This window comes from Pleurodeles waltl, chromosome 8, assembly GCF_031143425.1.
Source record: "Pleurodeles waltl isolate 20211129_DDA chromosome 8, aPleWal1.hap1.20221129, whole genome shotgun sequence".
NCBI lineage: Eukaryota > Metazoa > Chordata > Amphibia > Caudata > Salamandridae > Pleurodeles > Pleurodeles waltl.
In genome coordinates, this window is record NC_090447.1 from 394,797,961 (window position 1) to 394,810,607 (window position 12,647).

A 12,647-nucleotide genomic window follows, 5' to 3' on the forward strand; every position below is an offset into this window, starting at 1 on the left:
TTGAATCCATTTACCACCTGGTTTGAATTGGTGGTAAATTGAATGTGTAAATGGATGAAATAACGATGATTTGCAATTGCGACTGCCTTATACATCCAAATAGGAAGTTAGTATTAGTGATTCCCTAATACCGACTTGCTATTTAGAGTCACAGTTTTTTGCAAGCTGTAATTCAGTGGCATCACATTTTTGGCTAGTGAATTGGTTTCGTACAAAGCGTGCAGCCCATTTTGCATTTGCTAATTTACTTGCGAACAATTGCGTCTCGCAAATCGGTCGTACATCTGCCTCTAAGCATGTAAAGTATTGGTTGTGATACCCTCGCAACAGAAAATGAGCCCTGTCGCCAAAAGTAGAAAATGTTTCAGAAATAGGAAAACAGGCAAACACAATACAGTCAGAAGGGTGTTTCCTCTGTGCATCACTGAGTACCTTCATATCCACTTTATAACTAATATTGGTGGTAACCAAAAAATCTTAACAATTCTACCTCACACAGTGGAGTTTGTGTGTTGGAAGGTGTGGCAATGCCCTTGTTTGCAATGGTGTCAATAATAACAATAAAAACATATTTATAAACAAGACGAGAGAAGAAACAACAAAGGAGTTTGGCTTTCTCATAATAAACTCACACCACCATCAACTATGTATTATTGCAGTCTTGTAAAGATGCACTCTACGAACAGTAGGTATACCATAAAGAATAACAAAATCACACACTTTACTTAAATGTGCAAAGAATGGCATGCTCTGCAAACACTTTAAAATGTGCACATTAACGTGTTATCTATTTTAAATACACAAACATCATCATAGCCTGTGGAGATACTCAGCCTCTAACAGCTGAGAGGCTGTCAAAGCAGCACTTAATGAAAATGGCTGCTTATCTCGAACTAAAGAATGGAACAACTGAGGTGCACAGCGCAGTAGGCCATTACAACCAGTTCTGGGGGAAGCGATCCAATTAATTAAAAGGCTAATTGAAGAAGCCCGGAAGAACCAATAAGTACTTCAAATTTTCTTGAATTTTGCAGAGGATAAGCAATCTTTCAGGTCTTGAGGGGAAGGGGATATCATTTAAAATAAAATGGCTAATATATATATATATATATGTATATATATATATATATATACATATATATGTTAAAGGTAAGTTATGGAAAACTGTATTTATTCTTTATAAACACACCCAACTTAAACTATAGAAAAGTTATAGCTTTAACTCTTTAACTTAAATTTATAATTTATGCACCACTGTTTAGAACTTGCTTTTACAATTGAAGCACCACCTTCAATTTACTATTTGTACACATTCTGGTTGCATCATTCGCCACACTACATTATATTACTTATAGCATGTGAAATCATAGCAGTCATATTAAGACTTATTACATCTAAAATGCAGATTTTATCTGAAACAGAGTCCACACTGAACGATTTTTTTAGGAATCCTGAATCAAAGTTAACATCTTTAATTAAGGAGTTGGAACACCTGACCAATCAATCTTCTATCCTCAAACCATGAGACTCTGAATATTGGTGTAAGCACAGAGACAGTTCAGTCAGTGGATGTGAGCCTAGGGTGCATTTTAGCCCTCTTTCTGTTTCTCCTGTACATACATGGCTCACCCAGCACTTTATAGGAGTAGGCAAGGATAAGTCAGATGAGGAATCAATATATACCCATTCTGTTGCACGCGGTTGACACTGTTTTAATGTCTGGTGACGCAAATGGCTTACATTTGCTGCTAGACTCCTTCTTGTCTTCTATGGAATCTTTAGACTTAAACGTAAACTTTGCCAAAACATTTATTGTGGCATGTGGGAGACCAAATATGAAAACAAAGCTTTTAGCGATGGGAGTATACGCCTGGAGAAGGCAAAACATTGTAATTATCTAGGCATTACTTTTAGCTCATCTCTCTGTTGGAATGCACTCCTTTGCGCAAGAGCACAGCAATTTGGGAGGGACACAGAGGCAATGTTTAGATTTGCCCGAAGTTAAAACAAATTCCCATCAAAGAGATGCTTAACCTATACAGAAGCAAATGCTCCTTAGCTGGGTCATACAGCACCGAGTTATGGTACTATGGAAATTCAGGCCCCCTTCCGTGGTTAGAAAATGCCTTTGCCTGTAGCAGTACTAAAAACACAACCACTTTTATTGCCAATGAAGTATTAGGAATGTCATATATTGGGGATCAAATAAGGTTGGCGCTGCTATTGTTGTGGATTAATTTTTTGGTGAACGCAGGAGCACACTAGTTAGATTCTGTATGGCTGATTGCTTAGCATTCTATGGTGCCAGTACAATCCCCTGGCTTGCATTTGTGAGAAGCATCTCAAGCAAACTTGGCATGGCAGAAGTATTTTTGAATCCACAAGATTTTAATTTAAATTGTAACAAGACTGATAAAATTTATCTGAGCTGTGTATGTGTGTGGGAATGGAGAGAGAGCTGGATGTTAACCAACAAGGGACTGATTTAAGAAGAGTGGCGCTGCACCCAATGCAGCATCAATTTTCTTACACCCCTTGGCGCCCATCTACTGCCACCATCTGTGTGCCATATTTAAAATATGGTGCACGGCTGGGGGAAGTAGCATCAGAATTCCTGACACTATTGATGTAGTAGTACATAGGGGCCTATTACATTCAATGGTGTGCTCCCTTTTAACAACTGATTTAAGCAGGCATTAAAAGTGCTGAAACAGTAGTACAAGGAAATCTCTTAGATTTCCTTGCCCCAGTTTTCCACCCCCATAACGGGGGAACGCCCCCTTGCATAGATTATGCCTCGGGTGCGTGTAAAAAGCCAATTTAGCACCACCTTGGCATAATAAAATGATGCCATGGTGGTGCTATGGTGGTGCTAAGGGGGTGCTAAGGTGGTGCTAGGGGGTGCTAAGGTGGTGCTAGGGCCTCTTAAATCAGGCCCCAGGTCTCTTGAGCCGCACTTGTCATGGGTAGTTAATCCATACCATTGTTGTTATTGAACATTTATAGGCTGAATGCTGTATATTAAAAGGAGGCTTATCCAATGCAAAAGACTTGGCATCATGATTTAGCCCCATGCAGATGTAATAACATCTGAAAGCAAAGTAATTGCTATTTTATATTGCTTTGTCCATGATACTCCAGCCCACATCAGTCCTTTCTGGTAGTAACTCAAGGTGAGAGAGTATCGCCTTGGACTAGAATTTTTGCAAAGACTCCAAACTATAGAAATTTATTATGCTGCTTTACATTTTATCACATGGTCTCTAATAATTATGAGGCGTTATGAAGAATTTTTTTAAAAATAATTTACACTTCAAAGAGTGATTTTTATTTTTGTGAGACTGCTTGGATGTATGAATACTAAATGTATCTTATTTTAAAAATTGTTCTAATCACTTTTCAAAATGTATGGTTTTACTTTGCTGCAACATTTTTTAAAGTATAATTCAACCCAGCCGATCTGTATCCTGGACTTATTATTGTGAGATACATATGTGACCAAAAAAAACAATTAACTTTGACAGTTTTAATTGATATTTTGAGTTGAATTGTAATGTTTATATGTGTAGGCTGTTGTGTGTATATGCAATTGTTGTGTTTTTATGGCATAATGCCAAATAAAGTATATCTTGACTTGACGACGTCTGAAATTACATCATTTCTCAGGTCATAATGCATGATAGAGTGGGGAGTTGTAGTTAATGTAGTGTGATGATTGATGCAAGAGGAATTTTTATGGAGGTGCTTGATATAGTAAATTGAAGGTGGGCATAAATTATAAACTCAAGTTCTAAATAGTGGTATGTAAATTAGAAATTTAAATTATAACAATAACTTTATAATGTCTCCAGTTTCTATAGTTTAATTATAGTTTGTGAATAAAATATATAAGGTTTGTCTAAATATAGCTTAATTTTAACCTTTGTTTTTTTAAATCTAAATGATTTTTATTCTTTAATGAAAATGTTTCAAAAATCATAGTGTCAAGTGTCATTTAACTGAGTGTTGTTAAGTGCAGTGTTGTACAGGACAGTGTCATATAGAGTAGTTTCATAGAGCCTAGTTTTGTGGAGTGGAATACAGTGGAGTGGAGTAGAGTAGAGTGGCATTGCTTAGAGATCTATCTATGTCATAGAATGCATAGACTGGAGTACAGTGTTGTATAGTGTAGCAGCTTATCGTGTAGCGCAGTGTCCTACAGCTGCATAGAGTGTAGTAGAGTGTGCTAGAAATCAGTTTTATATAGTACAGGAGAGTGTTGTAGGGTGGACCGGCATATATTGGAGTCTAGTACAGTGGTGTATAGTGGGATAAATTGTTGCACAGTGCAGTTGAGTAGAGTGGCATATGGTAAGGTAGAGTAGACTGGAGTGTCATGTAGTGGAGTGGTGGCTCATATAGTACAGTGCTGTGGAGTGGAGTACACTGTAGTGGCGTAGCATACTGTGAAGTAAAGGGTTATAGAGTGAGGTACAGTAGACTGGAGTGTGGTACAGTGTACTACAGTGGAGTAGTATATAGTATTGTAAAATGTAGAGGCATACAGTGCCATTGAGTGGAGCGGCATACAGTGGAGTGACATAGAGTGCAATAGTGTAGAGTGGAGTGTTGTAGAGTGGAGTGGTATCTAATGAAAAAGCATACAGTGGAGTAGCATGCAATGGAGTGCCGTAGAGTGGAGTAGCACACAGATGAGTTGCATATAGTAGAGTCTCCTTGATTGGACTGGTGTACAGTGAAGCAGGGTAGAGCAGAATAGAATACAGTGCATTGGGGCACAGCAGACTTGCATACAGTGGTGTGCCATAAAGTAGAGCAGCTTATAGTGGACTGGCATGGAGTCCAGTGGAATACAGTGGAATAGAATGAATTGGAGTGGTGTACGGTGTACTGCGTAGAGTGCAATAGCATAGAGTTGAGTGGCAAACAGTGTGGTGGCATATACTGGAATAGTGTACAGTACACTAGAGTAGAGTGAAACATAGAGTGGAGTGGTGTAAAGTGGAGTTTCATACAAAGCAACAGAATAGAACAGACTGGAATACAGGGGATTAGCGTGGAGTAAAGTGGCGTAGCGTGGACTAGCATAAAGTGAAGTGGCATACAGGGGAGTGGAGTAGAGTGGAGTGCCATAGAGTGGAGTGCCATAGAGTGGAGTGGCATAGAGTGAAGTGGGGTAGAGTGGCATAGCATACAGAGGGTTAGCAACAGGAGACTAACATACACTAAAATAGCATACAGTGGAGTCACATACAGTGGAGTGGCGTAGAGTAGAGTGACATACATTGGAATGGTATAGAGTTAAATAGGGTACAGTGGAGTGTTGTAGACTGTGCTGGCATAGAGTGGAGTGGTGTACAGTAGACTAGTGTATAGTGTAGCTTCAAAGAGTAGAGTGAAAAGAATAGAGTTTGGTATAGTGTGATAGGTTACAGTGGAGTAGCATAGAGTGCAGTGGCATATAGGGGGTTATTCTAACTTTGGAGGAGGTGTTAATCCGTCCCAAAAGTGACGGAAAAGTGACGGATTTACCACCAGCCGTATTACGAGTCCATTATATCCTATGGAACTCGTAATACGGCTGGTGGTATATCCGTCACTTTACCATCACTTTTGGGACGGATTAACACTCCTCCAAAGTTAGAATAACCCCCATAGTGTAGTGGGGTACATTTAAGTGAGATACTGCGTAGTGGCATAGATTAGAATAGCATAGATTGGAGTGACATAGAGTGGAATAGCTTATATTGGAGTGGCATACAGTGGAGTAGCACAGACTGGAATGGCATATAGTAGTATATCATACAGTTGAGTAGCATACACTGAAATAGTGTACAGTGGAGTAGTGTAGAGTGTAGTGGCATACAGTGGAGTGGCATACAATGTAGTGGCATACACTGGAGTGACATAAATTGAGATAGTGTACAGTGGAGTTGCGTAGAGTGCAGTGGCTTACAGAGGAGTGGGGTACAGTGGAGTCCTTAACAGTGGGAAAGCATACAGTAGAGTGACATACAGTGGAGTTGGGTAGAATCGAGAGGCATGGAGTGGAATAGCATAGAGTTGAGTGACAAAGTGTATTTGCATACGGTGGAATAGTGTATAGTGTAGTAGTGCAGAGTGGAGTGAAGTACAGAGGGGTGACATAAAGTGGAGTGAAGTACAGTGGAGTGGCGTAGAGGTACAAAGTGTACAAAGGTGTTTTATATAGTGTAGTGACACAGTAGAATAGCGTACTGTAGAGGGGTGAAGAGTGGAGTGGTAAAGGTAGGGGTGGGGTAGAGTGTAATAGCATACAGTGGAGTGGCATAGTGTGGACTAGCATACAGTGGAGTGACATAGAGTGGAGTGGCATTGAGAGAAACACCATATAGTGGAGCGGCATACAGTGAAGTTGCATATAGTGGACTGAAGTAGCATGGATTAGCATAAAGTGAAGTGGCGAGAGTGGAGTTGCGTACAGTGGAATATAATACACTGGAGCAGTGTAGAATGGAATATTGTACAGTGGCGTGGCAAAGACTGGAATATTATAGAATGGAGTGGCACAGAGTGGAGTAGCATAGAGTGTAGTGGGATACAGTAGAATGAGGTAGAGTGGAGTGGCATACAGTGGAACAGCAAATAGTAGACTAGCATGCACTGAAATAGCATACAGTGGAGTAGTGTATGGTGGAGTGGCATGTAGTGGAGTGACATACACTGAACTAGGGTAGAGTGGAGTGGCGTGGAGTAGGATGGCGTACAGTGGAGTAGTGTAGAGTAGAATAGTGTACAGTGGAGTGTTGTAGAGTCTGCGGGCATAGAGTGGCATGGGGTCCAGTAGAACAGCATACAGTGGAGTGGTAAATAGTGGCGTGGCATAGAATGGAGTGTGGTAGAGTGCAACAGTGTACAGCTGAGTAAAATAGAGTGCAGTGGCATATATGGAGTGGCATACACTAGAGTGGCATACTGCGGAGTGGCATACAGTGGAGTGGGGTGCAGTGGAGTACTACACAGTGGTGTAAGGGAGCCTATTGGGAACTCCAATCTCTAACAATTTTTTCAACTGGAAACATGAAATTCCCACACCCAGTGGGCCCAAGAGGTTGGCGTTTTGAGGTGAGAAGAAATTAATCAGGAGCTGCAAACCAACAATTTGTCAACATTTTAAATATCTTTCACTTTTGATGGACATCAATAATAAGAACTTGGTATAGTTTTCAAAGCAATATTAAATCATTAAGTGATTATTTCCTTATTAAAAATCATCAATTATTCAATGAGAATATCAGTACACTACAGAACAAAGCATGAATCACATTCCATAAAGTTTAGCCCTATGAAGAGCGGAGAAAAGCCCATGAAAAGTTATGAATGTGAGTTCTGAAAGCACAAAGTCTCTAGCTCATATTTTGATCTTTTGCAGAACTTCTCAAAAAGAGAGGTTCAAGAAACTCAGTACAGCCTCAGAGCAGCAAGATCAAAGCAGAGAAAGTAAGATTATCTCTCAGGGATAATCTGAGATGTATCAGCAAAGAGTCTGTGTCAGAATGTAACTTTGTCAAAGGGGTCTCCTCAAGGCAGTCTGGGAAGAAAGACTCCCAAGAAGATCTAGGAAAAGAGCTCAAAATGATTGTGTGAGAAAGAGTGAGTTCACATGTCCCTAGTCTAATCTGGGAACACACATTGTTATAGTGGAATATATCAGTAAAATTCAGCAATTTGTGGTCACTTATTGTGATACTCTAGTGTCTGAATCAATTTGAGAACAATGTCTTCATGGAAACAGGACAGCTTCCGTCAATTTTGCAAGCTGGTTGCTAAAGGTTGTAAGTCAAGCCTTAAATCAGGAATATTCTTAGCACATTCTACAATCTTCTTACTCCCATCAGGGATGCAACTACACAAATGTGTTATTTTGCAGACTGTCCTTTTTCCTGCAAGCTAAATGTCTAAAGCATATCTATTTTGCAAAACCATTGACTTAATTGCTACTAATTCAGTGTTTTCTTCTAGTAGAGCTCCAGATGTACTAATTGCCAGTTTATCCACCATGGTTGAAAGCTTTCTAATCTTTTTGTCTTTTAGTTTCAGTAATTGTGACCCCCCTCATTGACACCGCATGTGTATCGGTGTGCAGGCAATACTTTAAGTGCCTCACTTTGTAAGGTGTACATCTTTGGAAAAAGCAAACCTAAATTGCCATGTTCCCCGATAATTCAAAAATGTGTTTACAATTACTATTCCCTACAAGTCTCTTTCTACTTTGAATTCTTCTTTTAAACACACACACTTTCCCTTTGTGTCTGTTCTCTAGCTTCAGTCTCAGACCTTCTTTCTTCTAACATCATAATAAAAGGTTTCTGTAATCGTTTTTTTAAGCAAGGTTAAATTGGTTTTATAAGCCTTAGCAGTGTCTATTGGGAGAAAAGGTCTAAAACAATGACATGATTTTTTCATTTCCTTTGCCTGTGGGTGGAAGTTCAAGCTTTTCATTAAAGGTAGTTTTAAAATAATCATATCAAAGTTAGAGTAATAGTATCCAAAATGTTGCTGCCTATAAACTTAGCTAAGTAAAATGCAGCATGATGTAGCATAAGAAGAGGAATGTGATGGTATGCCACTTCCTCATTAGCGGATGAAGGGAAGTGTACACCCACATATCAGTCCTTTACATCCTTAGCTCATGCGTACTCTTGAACTAATCTTTAATAAACACTTGTCGAATTATCTTCTTTCATGTAATCAACAAACAAAGCATTCAACTGTCTTGTTAGTGAATGTAAATTCAGATGTCTCTGCCTCTGGTGTAAAGTGTAGCATTAATATTGCTACAGCTAATGAAACTATCAATAAAAATATTACACATAAAAAAATATTGCATTTATTTCTGGTTAGACTTCATGTGTTTGTCTACAGTCAGATTCTTACAAAATGATGAGTGCAACAGCAGAGTTTGTGTCTTTATTCTACCGCGCAAACACATTTTGACTATCTCCATTTCCTCTTGCAATTCAAGTTAGTTTCTTGCAGCTTTATTTATATCAGTCTTCGTATAATTTTTTTAACCTTACTCCCTGTTCTTCTACTATGTTATCCTAATTTCTCCTGCTGCCACAGGCCTAGGTACTCCTAATTCTTTTGACAATTGCCTCAATCACATGTCAGTCTATTAGCACAGTTCATTCCATGAGCTTTTCAATAACTATCTCAACTGTGATCAGTTTCAGCCAAACAAGTCTGATATTGTGACACTTTGTAAATATGGCCCACTGAAAAGGCCAATTTAGCGCCGCCTAAGCATACAAAAAATGTTAAGGCAGTGCTAAAGTGGTGCTAGGTCCTCTTAAATCAGTGCCTTTATGTCCAGTCTCAGTCAGATGATTTAACAAAGCAATGGTGTCTTGTTTACAGGATTCTCTTTAGCTTGATACCACAAATAGGTCATCAATGTACTGCACAAGGACCAAATTACAAGGCCTGGCCAACATCCCCAAATTTTTCTTTAAAATCTGATTAAGGATTGAAGGACTGTCAGCATACTCTTGTGGGGTTCAACACCATGCTAAGACCGTCTCTTGAAACACAAATGAGAATAAGAATTGCATATCCTCATGTACTGGAATTGAGAAAAAAGCTTGACAAAGATCCACAACAGTGAACCGTTCTGCTGTGTATGGAAATTGATAAAGAATAGTGGCTGTATTTGGTACTGTGGGACAACATCAGATTACAATATCACTCACCTTTCCTAAATCCTGGGCAATCCAAAATTTGCCATTCAGTTTTTGTAATCCCATAGTCAGTGAGTTGCAATGACTCCCGATTATTTCTCTCAGAATTCCCTTTGTAACATATCCTCAATTATTGGTGTTATTCCTGCTATTATTTCTGTGGTCATTTAATAGTATGGTGTTCTTGGGAAAACTGCATTAGGTTTAATTGTGATTTGCACTAGTTTGACACATTGTATTAGTCTGATGCCCTTTGCTGTGAAATCCTCTACTTATGGGATTATAGATTGTTTTAAATCTGGGGGCAATTCACCTACAGTTCACATAGGATAAAGACCTACTGCATCTTGTTGAGCTAATTTAAACTCAACATCTTCATCCTGGATCTAAACTTCTACTTCATTAGGGGTACAATCAAATGTACAATTTAGTTGCACAATAGGTCATGTAGCAACTGGTTTTTAGGACTCAAGTCACATACAACAAACTGGTGCTTTTCTTCAAAGGAAGCTTTCTTGTGAAACTGGATTTGTCATTTGCTTGTTTGAGACAACTACAACTTGGATCTTCTTTCCCAGGAGGTGTAGGTCTGGGACTTCCACTGTTCTATCAGTGGAATAGGTAGCATTGGTGTTAATAAGAAACTACACTGATGGTCATTTACCCCACCTTCTACAAAAGGTCCAATCAGGTCTACCTTTAGGACTGTGCCAAGTACGCAATCTGCCTCCCTCAGGCACCATCTTTGTGAAGTGTCTGAGTCCAAGCTTTCGTTATCAAACATGGGAAAATGTTGAATTGTATTTTGATTTTGAACTTGCAATGCTTTTTTTACTTACTCAGGGTATCTGATTCTGGTTCATTTTAGGATTACCCACATTCTGTTGAACTATTGGGGAATTTGTGACTGGCATCATTTGAATTTGATTTTGTACTGGCACCTACATTTGCTGTGTAAAGCACATTTTGTATTTGACAATGAGTCGTTTTCTTCAACGTTGCAACATCAAAACCTGTACTTGGATCAATCAGAACTCCTGGACCCCTACTCTTTGATGTAACCATGTTTCCTTGATCACCTTGCATAGCATTTTGAAAACTGACACCTTGCACTGCACCACCATTTCCTGCAAGCTACTGCTTCAGAAAACTTCTCTGAGCCATCCTTATTTGGGCTAACATAAACCTTTCCGTAATCTGTCTCTGCTTTATTTTCTGTTCGTCATTACTGTACTTATCATACTTCAGATTCTCATGCAACAAGTGCATCTATAAACAAATCACTTTCTGCTGCATATTCTGATTAATCCCAGGTCTCAAACCAAAAATAAACTGTGGAATGAACAAATCCATGTCAATCAATTCAAGGTGTGTCTGCCCTACATGTTGCTGAAATGCTTTATGCAACCTCTCATAGTATTCATGTACAGACTGTTTAAACTCCTGCTGAATCCAGTTTAACCTCACATAATCCATATCCTTTAGAGAAACTCTGCCTATCAGTAAAGTAATCACCTCATTATATTTTCCCATCACAATAGGCGATGAAGCACCAGTATGTTTGGTGGTACTGTGTCTAGCGATTAACTGCAATTTTACATTCTGACCATAAATCTCTTGGGACTCCAATATAAAACAATGTATTCAAATCAATCCACAACACTTTTGAAGTATTCAAAACCTTTCAACCTGTGTATACCATTATATTGGATTCTGTCTCGATTTAGGAGAAATGTTTGCAAATGCTGCAAGCTCTCCCCCACTCCAAGGTACATTAACATACCCTCCACCTGGTATGTCCTTTAATAGATAAGTAATAACTTCTCCCTCGTCCATGTCATCTGAAGGTGGCTTACTTTCTTCTTCAGCCACCTGTCAGTTTCTTTTTTTTCTTGTTTCTTTGCCAATTTACTTTCCAATTTTTTTAAATCGCTCAACCTGCACACACATTTACTTAATTCAATACTGTGCAATTACATTCCTGAAGAATGTATCATTTAAATGTATTCATCATCTGCCTGTGTCCTGAAACTTTTCTGCAATGGGACGCTTCTTGAAATATCACCGTCATGTGTATTTGCCAAGTCTGTTCATCTAGCATGTATAGTTGCAGCTAGTCTTGTAATTCCCTTGCACAAATAAACAAATCATTTTTCTTGATACTGATTGACGTGATCCAACTCCAAACACCCTCTAATTATTTTGTCCAGTTCTATTTTTGGACTCAAAACAATTAGAGGTTTCTCCTTTTCTGTACCCTGATTAGTACTCTGACTCTCTTTGCTCTGGATCTTTGCATTCCTCCTGGCACCTTCAATCAAGTTTGTCCCACCTTGCATTGTTTGTGTTGTAAAGATAATTCTCCCACCTTCCCTAAGTGCCTCAATAGTCAGTGGTCTTGACCACATAACCATTTGAAAAATGTGTGTAGTCTGAATAAATCCGGTGACCATAGTTCTCTCAGTAGCAGCTTGGGTTACTGCATGAGGCACAATCGTAACACACACCTCTACTGGCTGTGCTTTTACTACCCTAGCAACATGAGCTGGTACAATGACAATGTAAGTCATCACATTAGCAGGCATCACTGCTTGTACAGGCTCAACTTGAATAGGCACATTGTTTGGTGTAACAGATTGAGCAGCAGGTTTTATCATAATAGGCTGTGCTACTACCAGCTATGTTATTACAGGCTGTGCTACTGCAGGCTGGATCATTGGCAGTAGTCTCTCAATTTGATATGCTTTTGGATCACCAGGAGCTGTAAGCAACGTTACATTACCAGATGTCTCCCCATCACTACTTGTCCCAGCAATATCTGTTCCAGAACCCACATAAGGTGGTTGACCTGTAGCCGGTAACTCATTTAAAATATCATCTCCCTGATTAGTGTCAGATTCTGATTTTGTTTTGCCTTTTAGTTCTTTT